This window comes from Enhydra lutris, unplaced genomic scaffold (genome assembly GCF_002288905.1).
Source record: "Enhydra lutris kenyoni isolate GAN:26980312 unplaced genomic scaffold, ASM228890v2 scaffoldscaffold19, whole genome shotgun sequence".
Taxonomy (NCBI): Eukaryota; Metazoa; Chordata; class Mammalia; order Carnivora; family Mustelidae; genus Enhydra; species Enhydra lutris.
Window position 1 is genome coordinate 22,617,673 of NW_019154103.1, and position 9,097 is coordinate 22,626,769.

Below are 9,097 nucleotides of genomic sequence, written 5' to 3' on the forward strand. Positions count from 1 at the left end.
CACCTTGGGCTCAAGTCATGATCCCAGAATCTCAAGATAGTGTCCTGCTTTGGGGTCCCCACTGAGCAAGGCATCTGCTTCTCCCTTTGACCCTTCCCCCTCTGGTGTGCTCTTTCTCAAATAAATAAAATTTAAAAAGAAATCCATGGTTCCTGTACATGCCCTGGTGAATGGCCTCAGTCACTCATTGCTTAATAGTGCTATTTGTGCCTGAGATTAAGTATTCTAAGTTTTCAAAAATCCTGAGAACTCCAGAACAGAATTTTCCTGAGTATTCTAAGGATTCTTTTTGAGGTTTTTAAGTGCAGCATACTGTGAATACTTCCTTGAATTATTAAAAATCATGGGACATCTGGGTTAATTAGCAAAGAAATCTGAATGAATCTTTTACTCCCCAAACACTTTTTCTCCTGGGTTGATATTATGCCCTTGAGTTTAACTCTGGACAATTCAGCAGAGGCATTATGGGCTCAGATAAGACTAATCCCACTACAAGAACAAACTGGTAAAAAAGATACCTTTTGACTCTTTATTCCCTTTGAAATCAACCCAGGAATGAATACAAAACAGTCAATTTTTGATGACACTAAAATAAATTCACATTCCCTAAACCATATTTAAATGAGAAGTGAATAGTGAAATGGTCATGCATTTACAGATAAAGAAAAATCCAACGTAGATACAGTGGAAAGCAAGTCAACTTGCCTTGAAGCATTTCTGAAAGCCTCAGGAATGGGAGTAACAAGGTATCAAGAAAAGCCTGGGTGATTCTGGCAACTAAGAACCCAAGTCTCCAGTCAAAAACTGGCCTAGAGAAACAACCTATAGATAAATACTTCTGGAGAAAACCAAGAAAGAGTGACAACTGGGCACCCTACTGACCTACAGTGAAGCTTGTCCACTGGGTCAATAAGACCTACCAAGCATGTCAAGTTTTCAGTGAGTCTGAGTCTTCATGCCTAAACATGAATGAGAGACCTAGGGTCACCAACAGGTCAAGGGACAACCCTTCATGAATGAGACCAACCCCCCACTTCCATCTTACCCTCCCCCCAATCCTACCCTGAGCTTAAAAGGTGCTGGGGAAGGGGAGGGGAGGATGGAAAAGCAAAATACAGGGAAAATATTTTCATAATCACAGCCAAAGAACTGAGATCCATTTTTTTGTAGATCCTGAGAACAAATGAGGAACTCTGGAAAACTAAAAATCTAAGAGCAGGATTAAAGATACTAATAGGAGAACTGGAAAGTAAATCTAGGAAATCACCAAGAAGACCGAACAGAAAAACTAAGTAATGAAAATAGGAGAGAAAAGGTTTATTTTATTTGGTTTGATTTTATTTAGAGTCTCAAACCTGGATGTGAACACTGACTCTCAGCAGTTGCAGAAAGACTAAACAAAAAATAATTTGGAAAAGTCAAAGAGGATTGCAGAATGACAAGCAAATGAAAACATGAAACCACTCCTGGTGGGGAAGTTGGGCAAAGTCATACAAAAAATGTCACAGTGCACTACTTGTCCATTTAAGAGAAATATTTGAGAATACTAACGGAAACTCTCCCTGAATTTAACTAAAACTTGTGCTTGCACCATATTGGAAAGAAGAGGTGGATGAAAGAAAAAAGAGGGCAAAATTATAATCTGCTATAAAAATAGAAAATGCTTAAAATTGATGAATTACGAGAAAGCAATAAATATATAAAAATATACTGGTAAGGGGCGCCTGGGTGGCTCAGTAGGTTAAAGCCTCTGCCTTTGGCTCAGGTCATGATCTCAGGGTTGGGATCGAGCCCCACATCTGGCTCTCTGCTCAGCAGCAAGCCTGCTTCCCTCTCTCTCTCTACCTGCTTCTCTGCTTATTTGTGATCTCTGTCAAAAAAATAAATAAAATTTAAAAAAAAAAAAAAAATATATATATATATATATATATATATACACTGGTAAATGCCAGGACAAAATCTTACCATTTAAGGTGGTTGCTTTTGAAGAGTGGGATCTGAGTGTGAGGGTCATAGGAACTGTGTGGAGTTTTTTGAAGACTTTCCTAATAAAATTTTTAAAACAGGAACATGATTATGATAAAAACTGAAAAATTCAATTACTACATCTACATAAATTTCTTAGATCACAAAAATGACTATCCTTTGATAAATGGCTACCCTTCACAGAACACATATGGATAGTATGATGATACATCATAGGGTAGTATCAAAGTGAAATTTAAGGTAGTACTGGTCAAAACCTAGATCTGGCTACATTTGAGGCTGTTGGCACACTTCTTCTGTCAACTTACATGTCTTTGGATTGTTTGAGTTCTACTTTTCTGAAACACAATACGGAACTTTTAATCTCTGAAGTAAATGCTTTAGGACAGTGTGTTTCAAAGTTTTTCCTCAGACCCTGGACGGTTTCTCAGTCCACGAAGTATCCTCAGTCTGATTGGCAATTAAGATATTTTTTAATGCTTACAGTTGTTTGCATGTATTTCACGAATTTGAAATTTATGGTGAATTTTAATTTTTGCTCAAACTTCTTTATGTTCTAACAGTTTCTAAACTTTTAAAGTTGCACAAGCACTATTTGGACTGATCCCAAAATCTTGCTTAACATTCAACTACATTGAAATATTGTCTGTTCAAGGTGTTTTCAAGTCCACTGAGTATTGTCATTTAAATTTGTTAAATTTGAATATTTCATAATTACCATCCTAATTCAAAGAAAATATATCCATAGCATGAAGTAGTTCATTAAAGATTAAAAGGAGGGATGAAAGTAGTTAAGTACTGGGACTCATAAAAAAGGTAGAAATATAAAAAGGAATATAATATAAATATAAATCAGAAAATTGATCCACGGCACCAGTCCCAATGCATTCTCTGTTAAAACACTTGTCTATGGGGGCATATAGCCCTAGAGGGTTTCATGCATAGTGACTGTTCTTGTAAACTTCACCACAGGTTTGTAAAACTATGCAAAATGATGCTATCTAATACACAGTTCCTTAAATTTTTTTTTTTCCTGAGGGCAGATGAATGACCAAACTACATACTGGTATTTTATACCTGCCACCTTTTACAGCTGTGAAGCCTTTAAAAACAGAAAAGAGGGGCGCCTGGGTGGCCTAGTGGGTTAAAGCCTCTACCTTTGGCTTTGTGACCCCGGGGTCCTGGGATGGAGCCCCGCATTGGGCTCTCTGCTCAGTGGGGAGCCTGCTTCCTCCTCTCTCTCTGCCTGCCTGCCTACTTGTGATCTCTCTCTCTCTCTGCAAAATAAATAAAATCTTTATTAAAAAATAAATAAATAAATAAAACCAGAGAAGATCAATGTCATATGTTATATTGGAAAGAATTATTTAAAAAAAAAGTTCAAACATGTCTTACCAGGTATCAATAACTTATATAACATTATGAAAATAAAAACAATGTGATACTGCCTCAGAATGAGATATATAAGCTAGTGAACAGAATAAAGCAAGAAACTGACCCAAGTATATGTAGGAACTTGGGGATCTGTTGAAAAACTTTCTAAGGATGAAAGCACTAGTAGTCCTGGCTCTTATGGAGATGTTTCAGACACTATCTATTTACTTGCCCCACAATTCCCATGGACTCACTGGCCCATCCCACCCATCCCAAACAGCTAACCACACTGCCACACCTGACAGGCACCCATAGCCATTGCCAGAGCCCTTTTAAAGTGCCTTATCTTCCTACATCTCCCAGAAGGTGGCCTCAGCCAGCCCCAGAACACTTCCTAAACATCCCTGTCACTGGGGTCTAGCCCAGCACATTAAAACACCTACACAAGTTGTAGGCAGACCTCATAGCAAGCCCCACTGGAGGCCTGTCTTGCTCAGCAGTATGCTATAGCAGTCACAGCCAGGCCTGTAGTGAGCTATCCCAAGGGTTAACACCACACCCAAGTGGGTCCACAACAGTTGCAGCCAGGCCTCTCAGAGGGAGAAGCCAGGGTCCAGCCCCAATTACTAGTGCCCAATAGCTGTCACAGCCAAACAGAGAGCTGCACCAGAGAACAGTCCTACGCAGTAGTGAGTCTGCAGCAATCACAGCCCAGCCACAGCAGGAAGGTGCATTCAGCCCACAGAGGGGGTCCTGGGGCAGCTGGCTCAGGCTACAAGAAGGGTTTGTGTTACTGAACCCCAGGTGGGTTACTGAACCCCTTCATGTTTCTGCACAAGGCCACTCCTTTAAGATAGAGAGATATAACTGATCTATCAAATACATAGAAACAAAAAGTTGGGCAAAGTGAGAGGACAGAGGGATATGTTCCAAATAAAAGAACAGGAAAAAAAAAAAAAACTTCAGAAAAAGAATTAAAACCAAGATAAGTTACTGATCACATAAAGAGTTCAAAGTAATGGTCATAAGGATACTCACTGACCTCAACAAAAGAATTAAGGAACACAGTGAGAACAGTGATAGGAACTATAAAAAAGAACCAATCAGAGTTGAAGAATATGAAAACTACACTAGAGGCGATCAACGCAGATTAGATGACACAGAAGGACCAGTCAGTGAACTGAAAGACAGTGTGATGGAAATCACCCAATCAAAACAGACAAAGAAAAATAGGAGAGAAAAAAAAAAAAAAAAAAAAGGAAGATAGCTTAAGGGAACTCTGGAAGATCATCCAATGTACTAACATTCACAAAATAAGGGTCCCAGAAGAAGAGAGAAAAAGGGTGAGGAAAAACTATATGAAGAAATATTGGATGAAAGTTTCCATAATCTGGTGAAAGAAACAGACATCCAGGGGTGCCTGGGTAGGTCAGTCAGTGGAACATGCAACTCTTGATCTTAGGATTCTAAGTTCAAGTCCCACATTGGATGTAGGGATTACTTTAAAAATCCAAAAAAAGAAAAAAGAAATAAACATCTGAATCCAGAAAGCAGTAAGAACCCCAAATAAGTTAAACTCAAAGAGACCCACATTAAAACACATTATAATCAAAGAATCAACAGTTAAAGAGAGAATCTTAAAAGCACCAAGAGAAAAACAACTGCTTACATACAAAGGAACTTAAAGAATATTGGCTGATTTTTCAGCAGAAAATTCATAGACCAGGAGTGCAATATATAAAAAGTACTGAAAAAAAAAATTATCACCAAGAATACTCTACCTGGCAAGATTATGACACAGAATTCAAAGAGAGAGAAGGAGTTTCCCAGACAAGCAAAAGCTAAAGAAGTTCATCAACACCAAGAAATTTTCCTTACAAGGAACATCTTGTAAGACCTTACAAGAGATGTTCAAGAGACCTCTTAAAATGAAAAAAGAAAAGGTCCTAACTAGAAAGTAGAAATTTATGAAAGAAAAAAATTTCACTTGTAAAGCTAAACATACAGTAAGGGTAATGGATCAACCAGCTATATAACTACTATGGAGATTAAAACAATAAAGTAACAAAATAATCTAGACCTATAATAATTAGCCAAGGGATACACAAAATAGTGAGATGCAAAATAGGACATCAAAAACTTAAAATGTGTTGAGGGAGAGTAAAAATGTAGTGCTTTTAGAATGCACTTGAACTTAAGCGACCATCAAAATAGACTGCCCCACATATAGGACATTATATATGAACCTGATGCTAACCACACATCAAATACCTATTACAGAAACACAAAAAATAAAGAGAAAAGAATCCAGGATGGCTCAGTCAGTTAAGCCTTCTGCCTTTGGCTCGGGTCATGATCCCAGCGTCCTGGAATTGAGCCCCAAATGGGACTCGGCTCACAGGAAAGTCTGCTTCTCCTTCTCCCTCTGCCTGACACTCTGCCTACTTGTGCACACACTCTCTCTCTCTCTCTCCCTCTCTCTCAAATAAATAAAGTCTTTAAAAAAGAGAGGGAGAGAGAGAAAGGAATCCAAGCATAACACTAAAGAAACTCACCAAATCACAAGGGAAGAGAAGGACAAAAAAAAAAAAAAAAGAAGAAGAAAACAATCAACAAAATGGCAATAAGTACATATCTATCAATAATTACTTTAATTTTAAGTGGACCAAATGTTCCAATCAAAATACATAGGGTGGCTGAATGGATTAAAAAACAAAACAAAACAGACCCACATATGTGTTTCTACAAGAGATTCACTTTAGATCTAAAGACACACACAAACTAAAAGTGAAGGGACAGCAGTTTTCCCATTCAAATATAATAAAAAAACAAAGCTGGGATACTAATACTTACATCAGGTGAAATAAATTTTTTAAAATAAAGACTGTAACAAAAGACAGAAAGAGGATGTACCACTTGTGAATATCCATGCACCCAACACAGGGACAACTAATTGTATACATTTGATCTTAGCCAAAAAGCAGAGAAGCAATGGGGGGCAACTAAATGTATAAAGCAAGTACTGACAGACATAAGAGAAAAACGGACAGTAATACAAGAGTAGAGGACTTTAGTACCCTACTTGTATCAATGGATCATACAGATAGAATGTCAATAAGAAAACATTGGTCTTCTATGACATTAGGCCAGATATCTGGCCCAATGTAATATTATATAATGTTATATATTATATATAAATATAATATGTAATATTTATATAATAAAAATAATACATATTATATACTATAAATAAAATTTATTAATACATTTATCAAGATGAACTTAATAGATGTATATAAAACATTCATCTAAAACCAGAAGAATTTACATTCTTTTAGATGCACAGAGGGCATTCTCTAGGACAGAGCAGATGTAAGGCCACGAAACAAGTCTCAATAAATTTAATAAGGATGAAATCTGAGGGGCGTCTGGGTGGTTCAGTGGGTTAAAGCCTCTGCCTTCAGCTCAGGTCATGATCCCAGGGTCCTGGCATCGAGCCCTGCATCAGGATCGGGCTCTCTGCTCAGTGGGGAGCCTACTTTCCCCTCTCTTGCTGCCTGCCTCTCTGCCTACTTGTGATCTCTGTCAAATAAATAAATAAAATCTTTAAAAAAAAAATGAAATCTGATTAAGCATCTTTTCAACCACAGTGGTATGAAACTAGAAATCTATTCTAAGAAAACTAGAAAAACACAAACATTCAGAGGCTAAATAACATGCTACTAACTAAATAACCAATAAGTCAATGAAGAAATCAAAGAGGAAATAAGAAACCACCTTGAGGCAAATGAAAATGGAAACACAACTTTCCAAAATCTATGGAACTTAGCAAAAGTAGTTATAAGAGGCAAGTTTATAGCAATATAAACTCAAGAAACGAAAAAAATCTCAATCTTAACCTTGCACCTAAAGGAACTAGAAAAAGAACACAGGTTGGTAGAAGGAGTGACATAATAAGGATCATAGCAAAAATTATGAAATAGAGACTAAAAACAACAGAAAAGATCAGTGAAACTAAGATGGCTCTTTGAGAGGATAAGCAAAATTGGAAAAACCTTCAGTCCGACTCATCAAGAAAAAGGAGAAAGGGCCCAGAAATACAAAAGATCATACGAGAATACTATAAACAAACCTATGCCAAAAATGGGACAGCCTAGAAGAAATGGATAAATTACTAAAACACAATATTCCAACACTGAGTCAGAAAAAAATGCAAAATCTAAACAGATTATTAATAATGAATAGAATCAGTAATCAAAACACTCTCAACAAAAGCCAATGACCAGACAGATTCTAAAGTGAAATCAACCAAACATTTAAAGATGAGTTACTACCTCTTCTTCTCCAACTTTTTCAAAAAAAAAATAGAAAATGAGGGGCTGCCTGGGTGGCTCAGTTGGTTGAGAGACTTCCTTCGGCTCAGGTCATGATCCTGGAGTCCCCGGATCGAGTCCTGCACCAGGCTCCCTGCTTGATAAGGAGTCTGCTTCACCCGCTGACCTCTCTCCTCTCATGCTCTCTCTCTCTCTCTCAAACAAATAAAATCTTTTTTAAAAAATAGAAAAGGAAGAAAACTTTCCAAGTTCATTCTATGAAACCAGCATTACTTTGACACCAAAACCAGAAAAAGATACTGAATAGAAAATTACAAGCCAATATCCTTGATGAACACCACTGTAAATATCCTTAACAATTAGTAAACTGAACTTAATAATACATTAAAAGGCTCAAACACCATGATTAAGTGGTATTTATTCTAGGGAGTGCAAGGATGCTTCAATAATCAAGTCCCATTAACAACAAGAAGGATTAAAATTTTATGGGGGTGGTCTCCGACCCAGGAAGCAAGTCAACAGAACCCCAAAATGAGGTGAAGGAAGATCCCAGGTCCATACCTGTGCAGCAAGCTAGTGGCACCCCCACCCCAAACCATCTGTAGGCTTGGAAGAGACCCTTTAAAGAAGGTGAAATTGGAACCTAATGGGTTTGTACCTAATGTGTTTGAACATATTAATTGAAGAGTCACACAATTCAGGAAGAGTTTGGGACTGAAGTGAGTATATAAAACCATGTAAATGATAAACAAGACACTTAAAAACTCCGAGGAAGAGAAGACGTGTCGATGAGACAGAATAACCACGATGTCCCGCATGATGGAACACGGTTTCTGTTAAAGTGATATCTGTAGAGGAAAGACCAGCATAGGAACTCAAGGTGGGGCTTAGATGGAGGGGAAATTGAACTAAATCCTCTTCTTTCCAAAGGAAAAGTTCATAATTAATGCCTGAAACTTTAAGATTGAGAAGAAGCCATACACACATTGTAGAGGTAAGTGTGGACTACAGACATAAAATCAGGTAGGAGAATTTAAAAAAAAAAAAAAAAAAAAAAAAAAAGAGGCCAGTAACCAATGTGAGGGGTGAATGAGTCAGACAGAGGACTACTCTTTTTCATAATAGATTTGTGGAGGTATTTAGGTCTTTATAGTATGTGTACTTTTCATTTCAATTGAAATTAAGAAGCATATTTCAAACAGTTGAAATGCAGACTACAAAATCGTATCTATTGTAATATAACAAAAAATTTTAAAAAGGTATGAATTAAAGACATTGATTTGGAGCAAGGAATTTCTTCCTTGAGCCTTAAACAATGAGTTTATTTAGATAGAAATGAAATTTGGGCCTTGCATACTTTTCAGTGTTCATCACATATGCTTAACTCGATTGATTTCAAAGTC